Below are 18,308 nucleotides of genomic sequence, written 5' to 3'. Positions count from 1 at the left end.
AACGATGAAAGATCAGTAAGACGACGGAAGTGAAAGGAATTTCGTATCTTTAATTTAACATTCATTTGTATATATTCATAAACATTTGTTCATGTGCATGTAGATGCTAAATTAGTAGTCATTAAACATAATTTCATCTTTAATATAGTTTGATGCTGTTAAGAATGTGCTAGTCACGTCCAAAGCTAAAGAGATCTGCATTATTGTATTAAATTTAGCATTAACAAAAACATTCATTGATTTTAAACACATTAATTATATCAATGAATTATATATAATTTAATGCCTTCATGTTAAAGTAATCATGCTTTATATAACGATAAACATCTCAAGGTGCCAAACATCTATTTATTTTCAATTATTTTTATTTTTAAACTATATTGACTCCTTTAGGAGTCAGCATGAGTTTCTCAAATTAGTTTTCATGCCATCCTTTTATATGCATTCTTCAGTCTTGTATTTTTGATACTGTAGATATGAAATATTCCGAATTTCATTACGTAAATAGTATCATATTTATAGGCCAACTTACTTGATTATGTGCACAAAGTACTTAATTTTGTGTGTGGAATTCGCATTCTTCCAACAGAATGACTAGATATTAATGGCAAATTAGAAAGCTATATTTATCATTAGCTAAAAACTTTGGAGCTTTTTTTACTTACTTATTTATTTATTGTGTTTCATGAAAGAAGTTTTCTTATTTTTCTTCCATATATTAAGACTATCTAAGAAAACATTAGAACAAAAAGGCTCATTTTAAATCTACTTTATTCGAAATTTTGTTCAAAACTAGAGTTATATTGAAACATTTAGGCAGTTATAGTCCAAGCTCTGTTGTATTTATTTAATTAATAATGAGCTGATTTTAATAGGTAATAATACTCGAAAGTTCTTATTTGAAGGAAAAGACGTGGAATTCATTGATTGTTGCACGCTTTTTTACTACTTTCTGTACTTTAACAAAGTTCGTTTCGTGAAATTCGGATTCTTTACCATTCCTCCCCCCCGAAAAAAAGTACTTTTATTTACTTACCATACGATCACAAAAGCAAATATTTCTCATAAAAAATCAAATTAATTTTTATAAACATTTAAATATAGATTTTTATAAGCATTTAAATGTAAGATATAGAATTTAATTACAGAAACATTTATTTAAAAACAGAATAAGAAAGAAAAATTTTCAAAAACGCATCTTTTTTCATTTATAAAATTGTGACTGAAAATTTCAGAAATGTGTGAAATTTTTGTTTAGCTTCCAGTTTCATAGCTACTTCTGCAGTAGATATATATAATTTAACACATTCGAGTTAACTTTTATTAATTATATCATCATTCTGTAGCCTACAAATGTAATACGTAACTCAGATAAGATAGCCTAACGTTGAGTACACTTTTGAGGTAAATCAAGGGAATAAGCGGAGAGTGCAAAGGAGGCACCTGCTATTCCTTGGTATTCCAGTACAAAAGTGTGTTTTTGTGTTAATGAAGCATTATCTTTTATAATCAACTTGCGAACCCTTCTAAACATTAAAAAATTAAATTAAAATTTATTGACATAATTATTTGTCTTCAGCCTTTTCCCTGAAAATTTTCTGTTCAAGTAATCAAAATTATCAGTTTAGTATATTATAAACTAAATCAACTAGGCATACTATTTAAAATATCTGATGTGGACATCATATGATTTTCTTGTACGCCCTATTAAATTGTATGTATTTTTTGCTGTATTTCATTTAAACTTATTTCCTTGAATTTCATTAGGAAAACATTTCTTATTCAATCAATGCAGTTCTCTCTTCACAAGGCAAAAATATATAAAAACTAAAAATACCTCCATTAAAAATTGCAAAATGCAAAAAACCTAAAACATAAAATTCAGTTAAAATCAGTTAATTTTCTTTTCCACTTAAAATTAGAGTTTCCACGCAAAAAACAAGCAATTCGACCGACGGGTAGAAAGCCAAAATTTTAGGAGCACACAAATTTAAAGTTAACTTATGATCCCACTGGACAAAAAGACATTATAATTGGTGCACCAACTGACTTAATTCACTATACTAAGCATTTCAAATGTAAACAAATAGCCGTCATGCTGGGCATAGCGCCATTTACACTTTTAAATTGTTGATAATTCTACAATTATTACATGCAGATTAACTAGGGCATAAAAACCTTAACAGGAACATAAAAACAACATAAGTCAATCCCTTTTAAAGCAAAAAATGCACATATGTATGTATGTATGTTGGGCGCGGCTGATTACAACAAAAAAGGGTGTGCGCAACTAGATGTTATAGCAGTCCCATATACAAAATTTCAACGTTCTACGGTTAATCGTCTAGGATTTATGAGAGATACATGCGTAGGTACGTACGTCCAGACATCACGAAAAAAAACTTTTCTGAATCCAATGTGAATCAATTTTATAATTCGTTTGGGGGAAAAGAGTCCTCTATACTGTCCTTACTTGCAGATGACACGCAAAAATATTGTTAAATTGCATTTCATAGCGGTTAAAATGGATATTTTCGTTGAAATATGGTAGCCGAAATTTTCTACGATTAAAAATTACTTCCTTTACTTTGTACAAGGAAGTAAAAGGGCGGATTAAAAATTGTTAAGAATTATATATCTTGCTTTTAAATCGTTCCCTTTTTTAGACTGAAAAAAATAAGCTGAAATATAAATTAAAGGTGGATCATAAGGAATGACAGCATGGCCTTAGATTCAATAATTTTCCAGCCAAGCTTAACGATTAATGGGGTGGTAATTATGTAACGTGATTCAAAATGAGAAATTTTCAGGTTATTGAAGTTCCAATAGCCAACAAATCTGCATAACAACAATGGGCATTCAAGACCTGCATTATTAGCTAAGTAGTAAAAAAATGAGGGTGAGTTTTCTTAAATGATACAATAGAAATACAAAATTTCAAAAGTGTAGCTAATGCAGGAACTGGCTCGTTGATAGCAGTAAAAGTCGTTAAACGTATAATTTCAAGAGAATCTATGAACAAATGGTTTCCAATTGACAGGTGTTGCAATGTTGTAGACAGCCCCCAAGTGACTGCACGAGCTGGAGAAGTTAAGGTTGACACCCAATATATTAGGACGACTGTCTCCAGAGATTCGGCAGAGTGATTACACTTATCAAAACTCCCGTGCGGAAAACCAGTAGTTTCATTCATTTCTTTTTTCTCCCCACAGCTCACCTCACTTAATAGCATGAGCAGGCACCTAATGTGTCAATTTCCCGTCCCTATTATTGACGTGAGGCGATGCCTTGGGTTGCGTTTTTGATCCGGAGAATGCTGAGTGATCTCCCAACTGTCATTAAAATTTTAGTCATGTCCATTATCATGTTATAGAAAGACATAGTCTATTGTATTGCTATTATTGTGCCCATACCCGTGAAGAATTTTTTATATATATATTTTCATTAAGGGGGATAAAAACTAAGCTGCAATCTAAAAACTTTAGACTACAGCAAGCATAACATCTTCAAGAAGACCGGACCCCTCAATTAAAAAAAAATGTTTTTAATATATAAAAATTAAAAATACAAAAGAGTATGTAAATACTTTCGTTTTCATTTCTTAAATGTTTTATATTCTCAGTTATACAATAATATTGTCTATTACTACTAATTCATAAAACTATACTAGATGTATTAGTCCCCGACTCACCTTAAGAGGAAATTAAAAAAAATTTCAATTTTAAAAGCTCGAGCACTAGTTCTGTATTTTTTTAGTCCAAAGGGATTTCAGTCCCGAAGGACTGTTGCTTTCGTTTTGGCATTTTGCGTCGGACTCATAAACGTCGGTTCACTTTTCAAACTGTTGCCACAAAATATTAGAGTCTTGCATTATATTTGAAGAAATTAAATAATGAAAAATCTGCATAAATGATTGTCTATTTCTCGCATTGTGATAAAACAATGGTACATAGAGCCATCGAATTTTGAATGACGAAATCCTACTGCGAATATGGGCATCTGAAATCCCAAATTTGGAATTTGTTTTATTATAGATTTTATATTTTGTAAAACTTTAACGAATTTTTGATTTACAAACTCAATGCTTTAAAAGCGAGAAATGGCAACATTATATAGGAAAAAAGTACTTTTATCTCCAGCTCGCGAGACTGTGTATATCGGAAATTCTAAAGATATGCTTAATTTAACATTATTTTGCGATATTGCTCTTGAACTGAATTTTATGGTTTAAGTGCAAAGAACGTGATATTTAATAAATAAAGGTAACACTCAAAACGTTAAAAAAACGCCCCTTTGGACGTAATTTAAAATTTGAAAAATTTCCGTAATTTAAAATCTGAAAAATTTCAGATTTTTTTTTTTTTTTTTTTTTTTTGAGGATTAATAGGCCTAAACAGAATTTTATTATATCAAAACATTAAAGAAATTTTTATAACTTGAATAAACGTAACAAAGAAAGGGAAGGCAAGATTAGGATATCGGAATGTGGCAAAGCACATGAGACCTGCGTGCCTATGGGGAAAGTATACCTTAGTAGAGGACTTTCTAAGGAAAACCATCTCGTACATCTAAGAAAAATGCACATAAGTAAACGTTATACATAGGGACGTCTACGAAAAACAAACCATGGAGCCAGTCATTTCGCTTACGTTGGAACACGCATCTTAACCATTCGGCCACTGATGAAGCGAAGAGATGCAAACTGAAATTGGTGCATTATTTACAGAATTTCATCATTCTAGTTCTTTTTTATTTTGAAAGCAGACAATAGTTAGTGTTTAAAAGAAATTGGATAAAAAAATTTTTAATATGTACATTATAGGCCATTTAAAAATGTATTTAATTTATTCTATTTATGAACCGTAACATCATTTATTTAAAGAAAGGAGTGAGTAATATATGTAAAATAATTTTCAAGTAATTCATATGTTTACTCTACTGAACTATACAATTTTATAACATCGATGATAAAAATAAGAATTTATCAATCGGGGTTAATAATAAATTATTCTCGTGCTTTTTATCTTTATCCTTTGATTTTATTTATTGTAATAGACAGAATTTAATTGATATATGAAAATCATAACACCACTTCCAAGGATAAATAGGTAAAAACTGTTAATCTACTGGCAGCATTATGTTCTCGTATTTATATCACTTATAATAGATAGGATTTATTCGCTAATTTAAGACAGAAACACCTCTTTGAAGTATGAAAATTTTAACGAATTTATATATATATTGCCATCAATAAGAAATGGAAATGTTACTGATACATTCACTTTTAAGAAATATTTACATTTTTAATATCAGTAATCAGAAAATTCTCAATTATTTTAATTTTCTTAACAGTTTTAACTAACTAAATTTTTTGTATCTGTAAACTCCTAAAGTTAATTAACCATATATACCTTTGATCACACAATCCATTTAAATGATCAAAGTTCTAAAGCTTTTTGAATGCAGTAAGTCTCTCAAATAATCAAATTCAAATTTAAGCCGCATATTAATTAGTAGAAATTATATCTGTGCATGCTCATTTTCAGTTCGTTGCATATTCTAGGTTAGGATGCAAAAATAACTAAAAAAGATTACATTCACAAAAATTTTAGATACTAACGCTTTAGATAATTTCGCAAATTAATATAGGCAAAAGTTAAATTTTGATAAAATTTCAAATATGAATTTTTTGAGTTATGATGCTGGGAGACAGTTAAAATTCACTGCTCGTATAAGTTGTACTCTTAATCTCCTGAATATTTTTCTATGTTTTCTTTTATTTGTATATTTTACTTTTAGTGCAGATAATCTTTAAGATAATTCATTCCCAAGTTTAAAAAACAACAGTAGAAAGGTTTTCGAGCGTAAAATTTCTTTTACTGCTTCCTAAGAAAGGCAATTTTCTCATGATTCATAAAAAAATAATCAGTATTTAATTAAGCAGTGTAGCTACAATTTTGAAGAAATCAAAGAATTTGAAATAGTTCATCAAACAATTATACTAAATTATTTAAGTTCAATGAATGAAAACTAAGGCCTTATCATATTTCGGAAATGCATGCAAGGGCTTTGTTTGAGTAACATAAGCAGTTAAAAATTCTCTCTCTTTCGAAAAATGTCGTAGAACTTAGGCAGATAGCCTCAGTGCAATTTGCCAAAATTGAATAATCCAATGCAATCTCCGTTTCCGATTTGCGTTTGACCACTTCCAGATTTTTACTTTTCCTATATCTTACATTTTAATATCCTCACCTAATAAAGATATGCAGAAAATTATTTATTTATTTACTTTATTATACAAATGCCAAACATTAGGGCTTAAGCCATTAGTTCACGGGCTCTCCAGTACTTTATTACAATGTCCTCATACCGAGAACGTGCAATTATTTAAATGTTAAATTAAATGGAATTATTTAAATGTTCAAAAATCATGCAAAATACAGTTTGGGGAATCCACCATTCCGATTCTAGAGAGGTGGTCTCGCAAACAATCGTGTCCGGTCAGCCGTCTAAACAGAGCTACTGCTGTCCTTCTTGGAAAACTGGGAAACTGGGGTCTCTTCCTCCTTATCCATAGCACACTGAATCATAACCTGCTTAAGAATTTTCTTAAGACTCAGGTTAGCAAGCAATTTAGTCGTATGAAAAGAAAAAGCGTTCGATTAATGCATTGCATTATCGAAGATTCTTTCTTATCCAATGAATCAATTTTTTCATTACTCATAATACCACAGTGGGCTGGAATTCATTGGAAAGAAATTTTGTGTGACATTGCCTTAAGCACAAGCCCACAGCAATATGACTGCCTTTACAAAAGAGTGGCTACTAATCGACAGTTGCTGAATAGCCACAGCAATAGCTTCGATTTCCCCATCAAAAGGCTGTAGTAAGAGGGTCCTTTATGTTAACTTCCTTTTGTAGTTAAATTAATCACTCGTAAAATGGTTGCAAAAGACAAACATTTATTTAAAGATAAATCTTAATAACTTACATGTAAGGTATTCGTAAACGTACATAACATAACAAACGTACTTACTGCATCGTACCATTAAACATTTCAAGCGTACATCATCTGCATATCTTTTTTAAAATTATAAATAGAACGACATCCAGAAATTAGCTGTTGCCATTTTCTCAATAGATATTTTGTCTAATAACAATTAAATAATTTACAATCGTGCTTACATTCGACCATCCTGACTTTTCAATTGTCCTCAATTGAACCAAATCTTATCATACATTAAAACGACAAATAAACAACAACAAAAATATAATAATAGGTAGGGAAAAAATGAAATGAAATATAATTTTTAAAAAATTCTAAAGGTCCTACAAAGTCTCTGTAGCGCAATTGTTTGCACACTGTTCGCTTGGGCCTTTTAAGTTCATCATCGTCTTCGTCATTATCGCCATCTTCTGTATTTCTGGAAATGATGGCCTCCGAAGATCTGTTTTTAGCACGTGAATCAGCTTGTTGGGGCTTCCGACAACCCAATTTTGATCTGTAAAGTGGACAAGATTTAGAGCCTTGACCGCGTGGCTGCTGTTCTTCGTCATTTGCTTCAGTATCTTTACTAGTAGCTTCTCCTTCCATTCTACTTTGACTGCATTCAGTGTCATTCCTATGATAGTGGATTTCGCTTTTAAAGCACTTTTGATAAAATCGTCTAGGATTCCAGTGATTCCACCTCCTGAAACTCTTTCTTTCATTTCTTCGTTTTTTCTTTCATTTTGTCCATCTTCACTTCCACCACGTTCAAAGTTTCGTGTGCTATGGATAGATAACCACAATATTGCCTGAAGTAAGGATAATGTAATTGCCCTCGTACGGGCCTTTGAGGTTGTAGTTGCTGCTTATCATCTACATTCTCTTGGTTCTGACTAAAGACAGAATCACTTTCGTCATTCTGTCTTTGCCTTGGCATGAAGTGATGTTTAGAGAACAGTTGGCCACAGTGTCGATTTCTATTTGCAGCATAAGGACTATTTTTCTCTAATTCATTTTCCTCAAGAGCTTTAAGGCAGACTCTATTTATTTTTTCATCAATTTGGAGGTTACTAAATATTTCATCTTCTCTATACCCGAAGTGAAATCTTTTTCCTATTCTGACATAAGCGATGTGAGGTAGATCAAGCCATGTCCGTCCGATGATTAAATCAACTGGCTGTGCATTATCAGGTTCAAGGTATATATATTTATGCCTTGGCCTTTTACATTATCAACTTTAATATCGGCTTTAATCATTCCTATAGAGGTCACTGCAGGCACCCTTTGAATTCCAAAACCGTACAATTCATTCATAGCAGGTTCTGGTTTCACTTTAAGTTTCTGAGCAACTGAAGTCCTTAAGAGACAACAAGAACTCCCCGTATCAATTAAAGCCTGTACTTCTTCAGAATTATTCAGTTTTGCTTTCTTTAAATATGAATTGCTCTCTTCTATATTTTCGCCAACTTGCTCAACAGAATAACTTTTATCATTTGAATGATTATTTTCAGGTTTAGTAACACAATTTTTAGCTTTATGACCTGTTTTATTACATTTTCGGCATGTTACTACTGTTTTGGGCAACGGACAGTCCCTTGAGATGTGTCCAAAATTATTACAGCTGAAGCATTTTGATTCACCTTTTTCATTATGTGTGATACCGCAGAGTATTTTCTTTTCGTTGATTGTAGCAACAGGACCATCTTTAAAGGAGTTTCGTTTGTCGTAAGACCCTTCTTTACGCGGTTGTTTATTGTTGAAAGTTGACTTCAAGGTATCATAATCATCTAGTTTTTTAACTAAATCAATTGGTGAAATCAACTCAGACCATATGTCAATAAAATGATCTTTTACTTCTGGAGACACTTTACGTTTTATCTGATCTGCTACAATAAGGTCGCTAAGTTTCTCAAAAGTATCTGCTTTAATTCCGCTTATCCATTCATTAAAAAAATTTCTTAACTCATACGCAACATTCTTCCATGTGTTTCCTACACTCTTATTGTGCGTAAAAAACTTTTGGCGAAATTTTTCAGGTGTCATCTTGTACCGTTTTAATAAGATCCTTTTAACTTCTTTATAATCGTTTGCAATCTCATCGGTTTCTCTGGCGATTAACTGAGCAATATCATACGGCAATAAGCCAAACAAATGAGTAATCCATGTATTTTCTGGTATTTCAACTTGTTTAGCCAAACGTTCAAACATGATTAAATATAAACTGATATCATTCTCGTCAGGTTTAAATTTTTGCATCAAACGATGAAGCTCTAACTTTGGATTCCTGTGCGTACCACTAGCATTTTCATTGGTGCCAGAATTTGTAGATCTACTTTCTGCTTCAATACGTAGTTTTTGCAGTTCAAATTCCATTTCATACTTTCCTTTTCGTTCCTCATATTCTTCTTTTCGCCTACGTTCTTCATCTTGACGTTTTCGTTCTTCAATTTCTTCTTTTCGCCTACGTTCTTCAATTTCTTCTTTACTCTTACGTTCTTCAATTTCTTCTTTTTCTTTTCTTTCATTTATTATAATGTTTAACCATTCTTTGGCGCATTCTTCATCGTACTCTTTGCTAGCCAAAATTATCTTTTTCAAATCGCTCATTTTATGACTGTCATTTACATCTTCTCCCAATTCTTCAGCTAATATTCTTAAATCGCATTTCTTTGCCTTACCGAAAATAGACATTTTCCTACTCATTAAAACGCAAATTATATATATTGGCTATTATTATTAACTTCCAATTAGACAAATTAGTAGAACACAGTTATTGTTATTTTATAAGTTTGTTTGACGTTCTAAATATATTTCAAAATTTAAAGAAATGAAAAAAAAAAAATAAACTCTCTTTCCAAAATGATAAAAAAAATAACAAAATTAAATTCTATAATAAATATGTTACATCAATTAATGCACATACCTTGAAATTCAAATTCTTTTCAATTTATTTACGTATAGCAAATTCTTGTAGCTTTAGGCTTAGGTTTCAGAATAATCCCGCTTTTGATTTATGTTAACTTCCTTTTGTAGTTAAATTAATCACTCGTAAAATGGTTACAAAAGACAAACATTTATTTAAAGATAAATCTTAATAACGTACACGTAACGTATTCGTAAACGTACATAACATAACAAACGTACTTACTGCATCGTACCATTAAACATTTCAAGCATACATCATCTCAATATCTTTTTTAGAATTATAAATAGAACGACATCCAGAAATTAGCTGTTGCCATTTTCTCAATAGATATTTTGTCTAATAACAATTAAATAATTTACAATCGTGCTTACAATTGGTAAGTAAAAGCTAAAAAGCTCGCTATGGATCCCTGCTCCGACACAGCAAGACAATTTGAATATAAATAAAGAATACAATAAAAACAATTTGAGATTTAAGATTTCTAGAAATTTCATTATTGTAGTTCCTCCAAAAAGAGTTGTCGGGCAACGCACCAGCTTCTGGTATAATAGGATCACTTTTCTCTTAATACAATCATGAACAGGCTCCAAACCGGTTAGAAGCTGCATTGCAATAATATTAGTAGATATCACTGCCGCAGTAATTATGTGTAACGCTTGGTTCTGGAACACTTCGAGATGAGGATCTCGCTGCAATGACAAAAAATGCCAAAGTAGTCGCCAATGTCTCTGTCAAAGCCCCACCTTGATACCGCCCAGACGTTTTATGACAGAGAATCTTCTCACTGCTTTTTTTTTTTTTTTTTTTTTTTTCAGATGTTCTGCATGTTTTCTTCAGTTTAGCGTGGATCAAGGATGCAACCCAAATATTTTGCTGAATCGTTATGTTGAACATCTATACCCTTATATGCAAACTTCGAGGTAAAACGCCGTCTGTTCAGAGTGAAGAACTGACACATGCTCTTATCCTAATTTATTCTCATACCATTTTTAGACACCAATATTCTATCTCTTTCAGAGCACTATTAGGAGTCACATTTAAACCATCCTGCTACTTTTTAGAAGCACTACTCCAGATAACCAAATCATCGGCAAAAAGGGCAGAATCCACCTAAGGTGCAAGAGTGTTCGGTAAATCGTTAATAAAAACATTAAAAGAATTGGGTTGATTACTGTTCCCTGTGGGAGACCAGTTTCAGTATGTTTAAATCTTGAAATGTCACGGCCCTATCTAACAGCAGAAAAAGGACGAAAGAAGAGGTTCTTAATCCATAAAAACATCCTGCCATTTATTCACAAATTCTGTAATTTCTAAGTAGTACATAGTCTCCACACTGTTGCGTGCGTACGGGTTCGATTGAATTGAATGTACCAGTCCAATGAAAAACGAATAAGATTTATTATTATCACAAATAAATAAAACAAAATGCCTCAATTTCCTCAGATATTCGCACAGGATTACAATATCTCACAGTATTTACCTTTTAACTACTCAAACGTTCAAAAGAAATTAATTCAAAACAGCTAGAGAAAGCTAATCCACGAATTCGCTACAGTCGACAAGAGCAGTTTTCTAAACAAACTCTTAAAACAACAACTGTTTATGTGAGTATCGTTTGCTTCATTATATTGTTGCAAACAGCGTAAATTCCTTTTGTTTTTCTTCATTTAGTTTTGAACTTTATGTGTGGCAACAAGATAATTGATTGATAGAATTGTGTTTGTGACAGCCATGTAGAATGGTTCGCTTATTTTGTATCAATTATTTCGCATCGCTAACATATTATTTATAATTAGTGTAATCAAATAAAAGTGTAGGAATACAGTCCGTTTGTTGATTGATTATTGTTTGTGAAACATATTAAGTATAAGAACATATACTGTTGGTCCGTCGAGCCGGAGAGCTAGTGAAGATAGTGACTGTTCTAAGTGTATTCTAACAACGCAAATATGCATATGGTTGGTGAAAATATTCCTCCACTTTGTGAGGTAAGTGGATTTTGAACAAAAATTCGTTTAATTTGTTGTTAAATTTTAAGAACAATGTTGTAATACAGCATAGAATTCGATTTCATTTTAATAATAGTGTTAAGTGATCTAAGAACAATTTCTGTTTTTGAATTGATCAATTATGAGTGAACTTATAACTTTTAAAACAAAAAGAGCGGTCTTATGCAGGAGTGTTACTAATTATGTAAAGAAAATTGAAACTATTTTAACTGCAGATGAAATTAATTTAATAGAACTAGAGGAATGTGTCGAATTATTGACACAAAAAGAAACTGAGTTAAGGAAGCTTGATTCTGAAATCGAAAGTTTAATTACAGATACTAAAGAATTAGAAAACGAAATAGGAGTACACAGATAAAATTTATTTGTGGAAATTTAAAGGTGAAAAAATATTAAAAAATCAAAATAGTAAAAATAATTCTAATGGTGTAATTTCAGAACAGGTTCTTGACAATATTAAATTACCTAAGTTAACACTACCGACTTTTGGTGGTAATATTACAGAATGGATAGCTTTTAAAGATCTTTTCAGTGCTTGTGTAAGAAATAATACAAATTTATCTAATGCTCAAAAATTGCAGTTATTGAACGCTTCGTTGAAAGGTGAAGCATATCGCATTATTCAAACCATTCAAATTTCGGATTGTAATTTTGAAATAGCATGGAATCTGTTAGACGAAAGATATTAAAATAAGAGAGAACAAATTTTTGCATATATTAAACGTTTTCTAAGCTTACCAACTATTCAAAATGAATCAGCATTTGCTATTTTAAATTTAGTTGACAATATTAATGAAGTAATTCGTTCTTTAGAAGTATTGAATCAAACCATTGATAACTTTGGTGACACTTTAATGACTTATTTAATTTTGCAAAAATTAGACCCTTCTACTAAATTATGGTGGGAACATCAGTTAAAATCTAATGAGATTCCAAAACTTACGACTTGAATTGAATTCCTAAAAAACTATGCAAGAACACTTCAAAATAGCAAATCAACAAGTAATAAGGTACCTAAATCTGTGTTTCAAAATAAGAATAATGTTATGGTTGCTACTTTGAGTTGTGGTTATTGTAAAGAAGATCATAGTTTAGCCAAATGTTCGAAATTTCTAAATTTATCGGTTCAGCAAAGGATAGAATTTGTAAAATCTAATCGTTACTGTTTTAATTGTTTATCTAATATGCACTTGCTCAAAAAATGCAAGTTTAAATACATGTCAACATTGCTTTAAGAAGCATCACAGTATTTTGCACATTGTAAATAATTCAAAGAATAAAACTCAGTTAAACAGTATATCTTCGCCTACGCAATCTATCCCTAAAAGAGATGAATTAACGAGTCCTAAGGACGTTTCAGCCACAGTTTGTGCCTCTCATTATGATTCGAATGCAAAAGGTAATCAAACCAGTCACATTTTATTGTGTACTGCTTTAATAAAAGTTCAAAATTCTGAACAACAGTTTGTGAAGTGTAGATGTTTATGTGACACTGGATCTCAGAGATCATTTATTTCAAGGGATTGTGTGAAGAAATTAGGATTACGAGTGAAAGATAATTCCATTTCTGTATCATGTCTAGGAGAATTTAATAGTATAATGGGGAAGTCGATTTAGTATTCACTTCTCATTTTAAAAGTGATATTTGTGTATCAACATCAAGGTGACAGATAACATTCCCTATGTATCCTTGCCATCAATCATCTTCGATAACTTCAGTGATTTACAATTAGCTGATCCATTATTTTACAAGTCACAACCAGTTTGTAAGGATCTTAAGTTTTACTAACGTTTATTTTATTTTAAATCTTTACTATCACTTCTTATTTTCTACTTCCGGCCAGAATTAAAAGCGTTAACTTATTTATGCAAAATTTGTCTGGCGAACTTAAGTTGTGGCTTTTTGCCAAGCGAGAGAGAGGAAGGAGTTAGTCGAAGCAGGCCGCTTGCCTTAGAAGTTTTACTCGGTTGCTGTTTCCCTTCCAGGCCAGAGGTTTAATCCTCGTGATAATTTTAAACGTATTGTAGTGTTAACAGTTCTCTGTACTACATACGGCTTCCTGTTAATATCCGGCCAATCTTACACGTAGGCCCTTGTTTATTATTCCAAATTTAAGTTAGAGTTTAGTTATATTTTATATTCTTACGTTCAGACCACAAGTAGTTGGTCTCTGTATTCCGAAGTACGGAAATTATTGTAAAGAGTGAAAAATAAAGGGTTTTGTATACCCTTCCTGTGTATCCTGTCTACTTCCCACAGTTATTGAACATAGCTTTAGTAAGCTCCCTGTTCCGAGTCAGGTCTGTGCATGTTCCCAAAGAAAGTTGTAGGGTTTATATTTATTTTAACTAACATTTATTTTAAGTTTAAACTATCTTTCCTGTCAAGCCTTACTTTCCCCTGGAACTGCCAATGCCAGAATATTTAAATTTGAGTAGAACGCGCAAGGATTCAAATTATCAGCGGAAGTATTATGATTTAAATAGAAGGAAACAAGTTCGGTGAGTGATATTCTTACTTAGCGAGCGCGGAGGTAGTTAGCGAGAATTGAAGAACCCCGCGTTGCGGCCTATGCGCTTGGCGGGAAGTAGTGTTAATCGTTCCAGTGAGCTTCAAGTCTGCTGAATTAGCAGCGGTATTGTAAAACGCGGTGAGTTAGTTATTTTAGAGAACTTCGTAGTTAGAATCTTGTCCTTACTTTCTTTTCAGGTTATTATTTTTATTTTGACTGCCAAGTTGGCACAGTCTGTGAGCGTCAAGAGCACGCAATTGTAATTTTATTACGTTGAATAAAAAGGGACTTAAACCCTTCACAAGGCTCTATCTTTTATACAAGTTTTCACAGTCACCTCTTGGTTGCGTGCAAGTTGGAGGCGCGCAACGTTATATTGGCGCCCGAACAATTATCGAACTGAAATGGCCGAAAACTGGATGGAAGCCGCTGGACAACACCAAGAGATGACAACTCAGTTAGAAGGATTTGGATACCTGGTCCAGACTTTGAGAGCGTCAATCAAGCCAAACGTCTATTTCGACGGAAAAAATTCGGTGTCCGTATTTTTAGAAGGTCTAGAAAACCACTTTCAGCTCTACCCTGTGCCTGAAAAACAAAAAGTTGCCATCGCCACATCAGCACTAAGAGGACAGGCCGCGCTATGGTGGAAAAACGTAGGAAAATTTCTACTGGGTGAATTTGGAAGCCCGACATATATATTTGACAATTTCAAAAAATCGTTAGTAAAGGCCTTCCCCATAGTGAAAGATCGCGCACGGCTGGAAGCCGAACTATATAGTTTCTATCAACGGGATACAGCACAATTGACGGACTTTATTTTACGAAAAATCAAGCTAACGTATATGCTGTATGGAAAAAAACCCGATGCGGAGATAATTGAAATAATATTACCAAGATTGTTACCCGCTGTCCAAGACTACTTTGAAATTAGAAACCCAAGCACATTGCAGGAACTTTTCGAATTGGCGGTGAAGTTTCAAAATCGCAGAATAGCGGAAAAAGCGAGAGGGGAAACATATTCTCAACATACCCGAAGGAAGGAGGAAACCAGAAATGGAAATCGCTCGTATGGGGAAAAGAACTATCAAGCTAACGCATCGAAACTCGAAGGTCAAGGCCCAAAAAGAAAATTTGAAAATAAACATCCGCGTACCCAGAAGACACAGATTGAAAAGAAAGCTTTAAACGAGTAGAGGGGCCTGTGAAAGGGAGGGTCCAGACCCTGGAAGTTTTAAAAAAAACCCTCAAATAGACATTTAAATACGGTCATCGTAAAAAACTCACAGCTACCAATTATACAAGTCCTGGTTGGCGATGTACCAGTAGAAGACCTCATCGATACAGGAGCAGAAGGAAATTTTATGAGTGAAAATTTCTTCAAAAAGAATTTTTATAGGATACGACTATTTAAAACCAGAAATACGGAAATTATAGCGGCGCAAGGAAAAACATGTCACTGCATCGGGAAATTATCATTAAACTTACAGGTAAAAGAGTAAAATCTCAAAGTATTAATTTTTGTGGTGAAAGATCTGCAACATTCTCTTATTTTAGGTATGGAGTTTTTAAGGGCCGCGAGGGCCAAATTAAATTTTCAAGATAGTTCCGTGGTGTTGGAGATTGACCAGAGGGTGGTGGAACCTGTGAAGACACCGCAAGTGGACCTTAGCCATCTGAATGACCATGAAAGGCAAGCCATCCAGCAAGTGGTGAGTAATTTTGCTAACTTGTTTTCAGAAAAACCGGGAAATTGTCAGTTAGTTACGCATAAGATACAAGTAACTGCCGAAAAACCTTGTAGGACTAAACCTTATCGGTACAACAAACAAAAAGACGTAATCATCGAAGAACATATTCAGGAGATGTTAAAGAATAAAATAATAACGCCCATAAATATTGAGTACGCGAGTCCAGTCGTACTATGTAGGAAAAAGAACGAGTTTCCTCCTTCGGATAAAAGGGCTTGGAGGTTTGCTATCGATTACAGAAAACTAAATAGTATTACTAAATTTCCAGTTTACCCTTTACCGGTTATAGAGGAAATCATTAGACAGATCAAATCGACAAGATACATGTCTACTTTGGACTTAACGTCTGGCTACTATCAAATAGCTATGAGACCCGAAGACGTACATAAAACCTCGTTTATAACAAAATCGGGCACTTATGCATTTTTATGCATGCCCTTTGGGTTGTGTGGGGCCCCATCAACATTCCAGAGAGCTATGGACATTGTTCTAAAGCCTGTCCTAGGAAAATCAACTTTAATTTATCTAGATGATATAATTATAACGAGTAGTACGTTGGAACAACACATTAATGACCTCGAACAAGTTTTTAAATTATTAAAAGAGGCCGGTCTTACAATTAACGCCTCAAAATGCAAGTTCGCAACTAAAGAACTTAAATATCTGGGTTATAAAATTTCGCAAAAGGGTATAGAAACTCAAGATTCAAAAATAAAAGCCATCAAGAATTTCCCACCGCCCAACACCGCCAAGAAACTTTCTTCTTTCCTTGGGTTATGTTTTTACTATCGGTCATTCATAAAAGATTTCGCTAATATTGTTGAACCACTGTTAGTAATTAAAAGAAAGAAAAGTAAATTTACGTGGACAGCGGAAGCAAATACCGCATTTGAAAGATTAAAAGAAGCGCTTATTAATGCCCCTGTTTTAAAATTCCCTGAGGGGGACGAAAACCTGGAAATTGCAGCAGATGCGTCAGACTATGCGGTGGGTGCGGTTCTTATGCAAAATAACCATCCGCTGGCATTTTTTAGTAAAACGTTGAATCAGACACAAAGGAACTATACAGCTACAGAAAGAGAAACATTAGCCGTATTAATGGCTGTACACAAATTTCGAGTTTATTTCGGCAAATCGCCAGTAACAGTCTTTTCGGATCATGCGGCTGTTGGTAGACTTTACTCGGGAAAAAACCTAACGCCCAGGTTAACAAGATGGGCTTTAAAACTCCAAGAATATAATATCACAATAAAATATAAACCGGGTAAGGAAAACAATGTAGCTGACGCACTTTCTCGTATAAAACTGGACGATGAAGGAAATGAACTTAAATGCGCTGTGTTGACTTCAAAAATTTTAGATTCTAGAGATACGGTTATTACTGAACTGAAAGCTGATCCTGAATTTGGAAATATCTATGCTTATTTGAAAGACCCCGATAGCTTTGAGCATACAGATATCGATGCGATAAGAAATAGAGCAAAAAACTATGAAATAATAGATAATTTATTATTCTATACGAAAACAACAAACGAAAATCTTGAGTATAAGCCAGTCATCCCAGCCTCGCTTCGATTAAGCATTTTGAAGGAGTTGCACGAAGAAAAAACAGCGGGCCACCTAGGGGTCAGAAAGACTATAAAAAGGGTACGCGAGGCGGTATATTTCCCGCAATTATACAAAATAGTAACGGCGTATGTCAGGTCCTGCAATCAATGTCAGTTAATAAATGATATTAATTACAGCCCGGCCGGGTACTTAAATAGCATTCGCGCTACATTTCCGAATGAAATTTTAGGCATAGATCTCCTTGGTCCCTTTCCCCAGAGCGAGTTAAATAAAAATCGTTTTCTTTTAGTAATAGTAGATCATTTTTCAAAATGGATAGAAATTGTTCCACTTAAACGCGCGTCAGCCAAAACAGTCGCAGATGCATTCTTACACAGATACATTTTAAAATACTGTGCACCGATAAAAGTCATTAGCGATAACGGAAAACAATTCATTAGTCAAATATTTGAAAACATATGCAATGGACTTGGCATTCGCCATATCAAAATGGTTCCGTATAGACCACAGGCTAACATAGCAGAAAGAGTTAATAAAAACATAGTAAAAACA

Source organism: Stegodyphus dumicola, chromosome 1 (genome assembly GCF_044657685.1).
Source record: "Stegodyphus dumicola isolate Sdum_Otavi_A_Nest chromosome 1, ASM4465768v1".
Lineage (NCBI taxonomy): Eukaryota > Metazoa > Arthropoda > Arachnida > Araneae > Eresidae > Stegodyphus > Stegodyphus dumicola.
The sequence above is the reverse complement of the archived record's forward strand: the minus strand, read 5'-3'. Positions refer to the sequence as shown.